At 37.0% G+C, this 10,007-nt stretch overlaps 1 non-coding gene across 1 annotated transcript; it reads left to right on the top strand.

The window, feature by feature from the left end:
• Nucleotides 1-1,596: 1,596 nt before the first annotated feature.
• Nucleotides 1,597-1,760, top strand: LOC142454023 (U1 spliceosomal RNA). Its single transcript, XR_012785561.1, has one exon. It is a non-coding gene; the product is annotated as a U1 spliceosomal RNA (small nuclear RNA).
• The last annotated feature ends 8,247 nt before the right edge of the window (nucleotides 1,761-10,007 follow it).

Raw genomic sequence — 10,007 nt, 5'->3', positions numbered from 1 at the left:
TTTTAAAAGATCAAATAAACATATTATGATTTTTAAGACTAAAAGTACTGAGTTTTAAATAATGTAACTTTTGCCATCAACTGATATAACTTGGGAATAATAGAGGGGTTCTCATATGAATGAAAATATGTGTTCATGTCTACAATATTCAGGAATCTTTTGACTGCTGGTAACAAAAGCCCTAACTTAATAAATAAATTGTCCTGCCTCATATAATTGCAATGTAAAAGGGACTATGCTTGCTTCAGATAAGATGGGATCTAGTGTGTCAAAAGTCCTAGCTGCAGGACTATAGCTCTTACTTTTTTATTTCCTTTGTTGCCTTCATTGACTGGAAAAGCTCTCACCACCAGGTTATCACATTGAAAACAAGCTACACTTATAGATATCTTTTTCCCATAATAAGCGATTACACAGCCGGGGTGGGGGCGTTCTGATTCATCCAGCTAGGGCCACAAACTCAATTCTGAACCAGGTGTGTGGAATCACATGTTCCCACCCTAAAGTTGCAAAAATAAATCAGAAAACTAAAATCACTTCCATCAAGGAGGCTCCAGCCCATAGCCACCGCATAGGACAGAGTAGAACTGCTCCTAAGGGTTTCCAAGGCTGTCATTCATTTCAGGGGCAGAAACGGCATCTTTCTCCTAGGCACTGAGCACACTGGCGTTGCAGTTTGGAGGCCAAAAGGACACTCACACCTCCACCAGGACTTCTATCAGCAAAGGTGTAAACTTGCAAATGCTCCTCAGCCTACACAAGTGAAGGAAGAAGTGTTCACAGAAGAAGTAAAAATCTAACAAAAATAATAGCAGAGGGCTATTTCCACACAATAAAACACCCATAAAACAAAAATAAATTTTATATTCACACATAAAAATATAAATAATAAAACTGACACATTTATAGACCTTTATGAATGATACAAAAAACTTGGGAGAAATGTTTTAAGTGTGAGAATTTAAAACAATGCATACCTATTAGGACAGATCAATAGAAAGGTGAGAATAGCAGATTCCATACCATAATCAATAGGATGAAATGTTGATATTTTTGTAAGGTTATCCCTAAATTTTAAAATATCTATTTATTGTAATTAAAAATAAAATATTTTTAGAAATTATCATAAAGTGGAACACAAAATAAAAATATTCTGCATTTTTTAAAGCATTATCTATCCTGCCTACAATTAAAAATTAAGAAAAAAACCTTTATATAGAAAATATTATCAACACATATTTTTAAATATTCCCCAATTAATTATTTGGACAGATAAGATAAAAGATCCCTTCAAATTCCACACTTCTATGACTCCATGAATTTAAAATAGTAATATGAATACATTAAGATAATGAGCCCCATTATTTTAAAATTAAATGACAGCATTGTTTACTTGTGTTTAGAATTAATGACAATTCAATAGCCAAAAAATGCTGTTTAAAACTTAATAAAATCTATTTGAATCTAATTAATTGTAGTGTTAAATTAGCAACTCTAATTCTATTCTTTCTAATTCCATTCCTTCAAAAAACAAAAATAACGTTTCTTCATATTGAATTCTTTCAGAGGTTGATGTTGATTAAAACTTATCACTTCATACTTACCTGGCAGGGGAGATACCATGATCACGAAGGTGGTTTTCCCAGGGCGAGGCTTATCCATTGCACTCCGGATGTGCTGACCCCTGCGATTTCCCCAAATGTGGGAAACTCGACTGCAGAATTTGTGGTAGTCGGGGACTGCGTTCGCGCTCTCCCCTAAAAAAAAAAAAAACTTATCACTTCAATGTAGACAAAGTCAATAAAACTTGATTAAAATGATAAGTCCAATAAAACTATATTCTAATGGAGTTTATAGTTATTAATATGAGGATGATGGAAAATCTGTCTTGACTCAAACGTGATGCTCTTTCTTCTCTCAGATATCTCTAAATTCTTAAATGCAATTCATTTTCCTCATGAACTTGGCAAGCCTAGTTACTACTAGAGGGCAGGAAAGCCTTGTTGCAAACTCAGGAAATGGTCAGTAGAATTAGACCCTGGCGAAACCACATGGGGTGCTGTATGATGTGATTTTCTGCTTTATTTTCTGCCAAGTAATAAATAAGGTCTATCTGATAAATCCATCTGATTCTTACGTTTCTGCTTTAAACAGAACCCCACCATTTGATCCAACCCCATCAATAAGCACTCGTTAGCAAGCCACCCACTGTAATTAGATTACAAATCAGTTGAAGGAGTCGGCTCCCTTTTAAGCATCAAGATATTAATAATTTCCTATCACACTCTGTGGTCAAGAAAACTTACACAATCGTCTCCTTTCACATGTCATGAAAAGTATTCACTCTGAGGTCGTGGATCTAGCAAACTTTTCATCATTTAAATATTCAGGGCACAAATATCTAAATAGAATTTTGATACTCTGAGGAATGTAGGATTTAAAAAAAATTATTGTGTTGCCTAGCAACAACCTAAAAAATAGAAGATGAGGAACTTTGTATATTGCTTAGCTTTTTTTTTTTTTTAATGTTATTCTTGTCCTGTAGCGTATTAGATCAGTTTGCCTTGTGAACAGGATTTTCACAGTCGGGAGATGCGACTGTGTTTAAGATTCCTTTTTCCAGTCACTAGTTCATGGTCAGCGAAAGCTCCAGAGCAGCTTTATGGGCATTCAGAGACCGCCAGGAAATTAGTTCTGCATGACTGAGTCAGCACTGGAGCCCAGACACGAGGACCGTACATTTCCTTAAGCAATTGTTTATTCCTTGATGTGATAACAATGTTAAATATACTTTTGGTGTGAAAAATGAAGTCACACCAGTTACAGTTCGGGTCAAAATGAAACCACCCCTCAAAGAGTGACCAATCTTCCACCCTTTGTGGTGAATTGAAAGGCAACGCGAAGGGCTTTTGGTCGCTCATTTCCGATGTGCTGCTGGCCACTGATAGTCTTCAGTGTCTGCAAACCTTCTTTTCGACCAGCGGAGGCACTGAAGTAATGCGTCCAAAAAGTGAATTCAAGGAAAACGAACATTTGAAATTAGCAACAGCTAAAATTAAGCTGATCTTTAAAATTAAGCCGCGTGCTTTCGTTTCTATGGTTTTCAAAAGTGGAAAAATAGCATAGCATTGAGATTTTCCTATCTGGACTAATTAGTGAGTAGACTATACCCCAAAGTAAATTAACACGGCTCCGTGTGCTTCACAGCTAACCGACTACTTGCCTCCGGTGCCCAGAGTACTTCTTCATTTTCCTACTTTCACCAAGGAAGAATTACAGAATGCTCACTGATCGTTCCTATAGGTTAGGTATGGTTTCCTAATGCCATGCCAACTTGTTTATCTAGATTCATATCTTGCATGTTCTTTAAGATTGCAAAGAGTAAGTTTTCTCATTACCATGCTAAACAAATACAGATGTCAGCTTTCAAGTAGACATAGTTTATTGTTGCTGTTTTTGTTTGTGATCATAAATCAAAATACTACATACAGATACACATCTATTTGGATAAGACAATTTGTATCCGCCTACGCCCAAATTGGTCGGATCACTTTTTAGAACATCAGGCCTCTGAGCTGTTGAGGGAACTGCATATTTAAGGAGCCCTGGGGGTGTAGTGGTTTACACATAGGGCTGCTAACTGTCAATGTAAGCAGCTCAAAGCTATGAGCCACTTTGGGGAAGCAAAGAAGCTTTCTACTTCATTAAAGAGCTAGTCTCCAAAATTCACAGGGGCAGTTCTACCCTGTCCTATGAGGTCACTGCAAGTCGAAATCATTTTGATGGTGGCAAGTTTTAAGACATTCTTAAGGACAGGGCTCCTAGTTCAAGTTCTTCAGTGAACATTGCATAGGAGTATGTGCTTCTTTGGGGGTTCAAAGTCTCTAGCCATCATTTTTAGATATGGAAAACTGCTTCAAAACTATAATATAATAATGGCTAAAAAATTCAACTCAACAGTAATTTATTATGAACTTACTCTGTGGGTTGAACTTTGTTATTTGCAACAGCGAATACAGATGTGACACATTTCTTACCCTGAAGGATGTTCCTTTAACAATATGAAACATAGCAATTAACCTACCTGTCAGAAGTTAAGGGGTTGAAAAATATAAGAACATATCAACCTGTGATTGTGTGGTGAATAAGGGAGAACTTGTGCTTAAGCATATTTTTCAACTTGAACAAGTTATCTTTGTGGTGAAATGATGGACTTCATAATGCAGGAGAATCAAGAGATGCAATATATTGAGTTTATCAAATTGAGAATACTAGTCAAAAATGGCATCGGAGTTTTTATATGAACGGAGTTCTCTAATGTTAGAAATGTAATCATCTCAGAAATTAACTACTTAGCCCAAGGAAAATGGAAATTATGTTTATCATACTCAGTTGTCATTTTGCTTTTGATATAGGGTAAGGAAGCAATCACAGGCAAATCTTGGCAAACGCTAAATTAATCAATGTGGACAGATTACTACGTTGCTGTTGATAGGGGCCATCCAGTCGGTGCTGACTCATAGCCACACACTTTACACCCGTTTGCAAACACTGCCTGGTCGTGTGCCAGCCTCACTACTCGTGTTAGGTTTGCGCTCATTGATGTAGCCTTTGCTTCAATACGTCTCATCCCAGGGCCTTCCTCTTTTTTTCTGCCCCTCTACTTTACCAAACAAATCCCTTCCCAGGCACTGGTCTCTCGTGACAGCATGTCCACAGTACCACTCTTGTTTCTAACAAGCATTCTGGCTATACTTCTTCCATCACACATTTATTTGTTCTTTGGGCAGTCAATGATACTTTCTATATCCTGTGCCACAACCATAATTCTTATGCATCAATTATTCTTCGGTAGTCCTTATCCTGTAGCTCAGATTACTGTGGACTGCTCGAAAACCATCGAGGAGGACAAGAGGGAATCAAGAATCCAAGCCAAAGGCAATAGGACTTTGTTGTTTGCATGCTCTCTAGAAAGCGAAGTCAGTTTGTGGTCTGTGTTTTGAGAATTCCTAAAGGCAGTTCCCTGGAAGTGTCAGAAACAAATCGAGTTACATTTTAAAGAACTAGCCCCCCCACCTGGCCCTCCCTATCCCACTCCACCCCTACTCCACACCCCCCCCAGAAAAAAACATTTCCATGGAGTCAATTTTGACTCCTCGCCATCCTAGAAGACAAAGTAAAACTTCCCCCATAGGGGTAGCAAGGCTATCTGTTTTTACGGAGACAAACTGCCATAGCCTTCCATGGAGAGGCTGGTGGATCAGAATGACTGACTTTTTGTTTACTCATCAAGTACTTAACCACTGCACCACCAAGCTCCTTCTGGAAATATAAAGGGCACTATAATGTACTTAATAACAAAAATGTGTTCCTTAAAAAGATTAGGAACACCTACCCATAAAAATTTAGAAAAATACCTGGCAGATTAAATTACCCAAATTATGGTGCTAGTTTTATATTGTGTAAATAGAAACGATTACCATTCACATCATTTTATATTTGACCTGTTAACATAAAGCTGGAATGTGATGGCAACAAGGGAATACTCCTGATAATGTTGACCTCTTTAGACATTTGCAGTGATTATCTATAACTTGTTCTGGTTTGGCACCAGGATACACGCTGTGTCCTGAACAAGTTGGACACCTGCCCAAGGTAGTATTTATGAGCTGAAATGCACTCGCAATCTCTTCTTGAAGGTGGGGGCAGGCATAGACACGGGGATATATTGTTGGGGAGAAAGCAGTAAAACCCCTAAAATCCATTGTCATTCAGTTGATCCCGACTCCCAGCGACATCCTCACGAGAACTGCCCATGTTCCCATTGCGTGTTCTCAGTTGTACTCTTTATAGAAGCCTGTTTCTACATCTCTTCACTAACTGACATGAACTAACCTTTGGATTTTTTTTCTTTATGCATGGGTGTTTACCTTGTCCTTTGAGCTGTTAGGCAATAAAGAACTGTCAACATTTTGTACCAATAATACATTTTATATATATTACTGGCATTTAAAATAAAAGAAGTGACATAATTTTATCTTTTCACATTTTTGAATTATTTTTTTCCTTTCATATTGAAATTTAACAATTTTAAAAACAAAATGTTTACCTGACCCCTCTCTAGCACTATTACTGATATTTTAAAAGTATTTTTAATAATCAAGAGCTAGTTTTGAAGAAAAATAGCTGGTTTTATTTACATTTTAATGAAAAGGTAGAAAAATAAATTACTTTGAGCTTTTTATTAATTAAAATCTGTTTTTATCTTCAAAAAAAGAGCTAGTCAAAGAAGTAATAAGAATCAAGATTTTGATATTAGTTGCAAATATTGATTTTCTATGCAAGCATAGAGCTTATGTAATTCTTAGAAAATGATCAATTAATGAATGCAATATAGTGGTGTGATAGTACATTTAAATCACCAGATAGTCAGAGCTCTGAATACAAGTTGCTGGGCTGAGAACGGTTCCAAATCTAAACTTTAAAGAGACTCTGAGCCCATTAGAAGCTGACAATCTGTCATCATAGCAACTTGTACAAGGCAAGTGTGTGACGAGACTCGCAAACACATATTTACCTTCCAAAAACGTAATCCCACTTATAAGATTTTAAAGCTCTGCCTGAGAATGTGAAGATTCAAGGGATAATAAGATGGGACTTTATTGCGGGTAGTCTGTGGCAGATGGGTAGCTGATAAGCATCAGAATTTTTGAAAAGAGAAGAGGAAATACAGGATGGAGGAATAAAGGAGAGAACAAGGCAATGCCAAGTACACAAGTTAAGAAAACAGAGGAATCCTCTTTCTCACTTAACTATCATATTTCTTTAAGCTAAAATGTCATCAATCCTAGTCATTCTCTCTCCACCAACACCCTCCATAGAAGGCTTAGCAGTTGATAAGATTTTCAATTCTTTTTAGATCCCGTATGTGTTAGTCCAGAAAGACTAGAGAAACAAATCCATAGAAAAGCATATGTGTATAAGACAGAGTTTTATATAAATGGTAATTATATATTAAGAAAGCATCCCACCCCAGTCCTGTCCAATCCAACAAGTCCTATATTAGCCCATATGTCTGATGCCAATCTACAAAGTGCTCTTCAAACTCAGGAAACACATGAAATGACACCAAATGCAGGAGGATCATAGGCCAGTGGGTAGAAAGTCTGTGGATCCAGTGGCGTTGTAAGCATCTCAGCGCTGGCAGGGGTCTCTATGTGGCTCTCTGGCCCAAGAGGTCTGGTTGCATCACGGTAGGTCCATGTGACTTCTCCAAATCCCAGGCTGTAGCGCCATGTATCTTGTCAGTAGAGTGTCTCCAAGGGAATGATCAGACAGAGAGAAAGTGTCTCCAGTGTCTAAAGGGGAAAATACAGGAGTTCTCAGAATTCTCAGGAAAAGGCCATGCCCACACAGAGGCCTCATGGCTATGATCTGATTGACAGACTAGACTCCACACCTTCACTCTTAATCCTATCAAGTCCCAAATTAACACCAGATTATGTAGCTATAACACGATAGCTCTTGTGGACTGCATCTCTCATACACTCACCCTCTCACCACCGCCACCCTACCCACACAGTCCAGTTAGCCTCCTGTCAGTCCTACTTGACCACAGCTTTTCTTGGAGCAAACAGGTGTGAGCCAAGATCCTGTAGCATGATGTTTCCTGTACTCTTGTCATAGCCTTCTGGGTCTTCCTTCAAAGTATGAGGTGGGGCGAGTGCAAAAGCAATCAAAATCCATAATGAAAATTTCTTATGTAATCAGAATCCAAGACACGTGCATTGCTTATCTGAGTCTTGTGCTGTGCCTCAGAACCATTCCTGTGGCCATTTGAGTTTGGTGCAGCATTGAACAATGCAATATTCCCCACATATTAACATTTTATGGTATTGCACTTCCATTTTCAAGAAACAACATAACTAACAAATAGGTGACCGCTTGGGAAACTCTACACAAGCCCAGTAAGTAGAGCATGAGGACAAACTCAAGAAGAGCTTATAAATAAATAAATAGATCAATAAGTAGATAGATGGATAAAGAGATAGATAGATAGATAGATAGATAGATAGATGATAGATAGATAGATAGATAGATAGATAGATAGATAGATAGATAGATAGATAAAATACTCTTTTGGGTATTAATTCCTAAAAAAAAGAAAGAGAGAAAATCTGAAATATTTTCACTGTTTTTAGTCAAGTAGTACTTGGATAGTGCAAAACCTGTAATGACTGAAAGAGTGGTGCTTCAAACTGTGAGTGAACCCAAAGATCTCAGCACAAAGATCTCAGTCCTAGAAACCTCTGTGCCACTGTTCTTCTTTGGCACAAGTGGGGTTGCTATGAGGTGAAATTAACATGACGGCAAGTTTTTGGCTGGTAATCATTAGTCACAAGATGAATAATTAATTGTCATTTGAAGCTTTTTGGGGGTGGACATTTCATGTGAATTTGGTCAATTAGGAATTGATGAATTCATTATAGAAGTTATATAAGGTAAAACTCCCCAAAACGTCACTCATAGGGCTGCAATGAGTTGGAGCTCAGTCCACAGCACATAACAAGAACAATAATAATAACACTATGTCCTTGTAATGGGTATTTCATAAACAGAAATGTATTTTCTCAGTTTCTCTTTATAAAGATATGCCAAAATGTGCTATCATTTTAAGTTATAGATTTTATGAATTTCTAACAGTAGAGCTTAATCACATTCAAAAAGTAATATTTTTTAAGTATATTAAGTTATTAAAATTGCTAGACTTTTAGACACAACTTATTCATTACGTTTAGAATTAGATACTCTAACAGTCTCATGAATTACCTATTTTTCCCTTCCTGAAGTTTCTAAATGTCCTAAGCCAAAACTTTGGGGTTTTTTCCCCAACATAATTTTGACAGTCCATCAGGAACATCTTGTGCATTCTCATCCATTACCTGAGAGAACGGTGGGAATAATTTGTTTTGTCTTTGGTAAGTGCACTAATGGACATGTGATAGACTCATAACCCTTGAAGGTAATGGGGTGAAACTGCTCCAAATCTGGCTAGAAAAATAGCGATCCTGTTCAGCTCTGATCTCCTGATGGTTTCAAATCATGTGCTTTTTGTCTAATAGAGACAGTAACAGCCTTCAGTCAATGAATACTCCTTCACTTCCACTTACAAGAACAGAATATCAAAATTTTACATATTAAAAAATAACTTTCTAAGAAAATAAGTAGTGTATGTGCAAAGCTTTTAAAATCGAGATATTAGGTGATCATGGATAAATCAAAGAAGATATTTTATTCCAATTATAAAACTAGTCAAAACAATGATAACAGCAGCAACTTAAGCTCAAACATGCGATCTCTCTTACTAGGCATTATTTAACATGGTTTACACATACTATTTCCTACTCACTGCTCACAAACAATACAATTGAGGTGATAAAGTGATCTCTTTTTACAAATAGCCTCAGAAAGGATGAATACCGTGCCCCGGTTGAGTCATAGTACCCGCCCTCATGATGAATAGCAGAGTGACTTAAGATACTTGCTGTCGCCGTATTTTTTATTCTGTTTGAAATAAGTCTGATCAGGAGCATAGACTTAGTCCTTACAGGCAAAATAAACTGCCATTTTAAATTATAAAATCCTGTGATTTATAAGTGTTTGAAACACTTTTCCTTTGTGAGAGGTTAACATTATATGGCAAATTCTGCAGTGTGTATTTTCTACATATCCAGGGAAATTCTAATGTCGTTCTTATCCTAGCAATTAGAATGTAATGTTTTCATCTTAATTTACTTTACCCAGTAACTGCTATATTTCTTCTTGTTTTCACAAACAGCCACACTTTGTTTTTAATTATTAGTTTGCTAAAGGCTATACAGGGAGATATAATATCTGTGATCTAACTACTAGTTCATTCCCTCATGAAGTGGATAGAAGAAAAAAGCTGTAGCCATCAAAAAGCTGCAGATTGGCAGAAGAACAAAAGAGATCATTTTCTGTTTGTT

The sequence above is a fragment of the Tenrec ecaudatus genome, chromosome 7 (assembly GCF_050624435.1).
Source record: "Tenrec ecaudatus isolate mTenEca1 chromosome 7, mTenEca1.hap1, whole genome shotgun sequence".
Lineage (NCBI taxonomy): Eukaryota > Metazoa > Chordata > Mammalia > Afrosoricida > Tenrecidae > Tenrec > Tenrec ecaudatus.
This window is presented reverse-complemented; position numbering and strand designations above follow the sequence as displayed.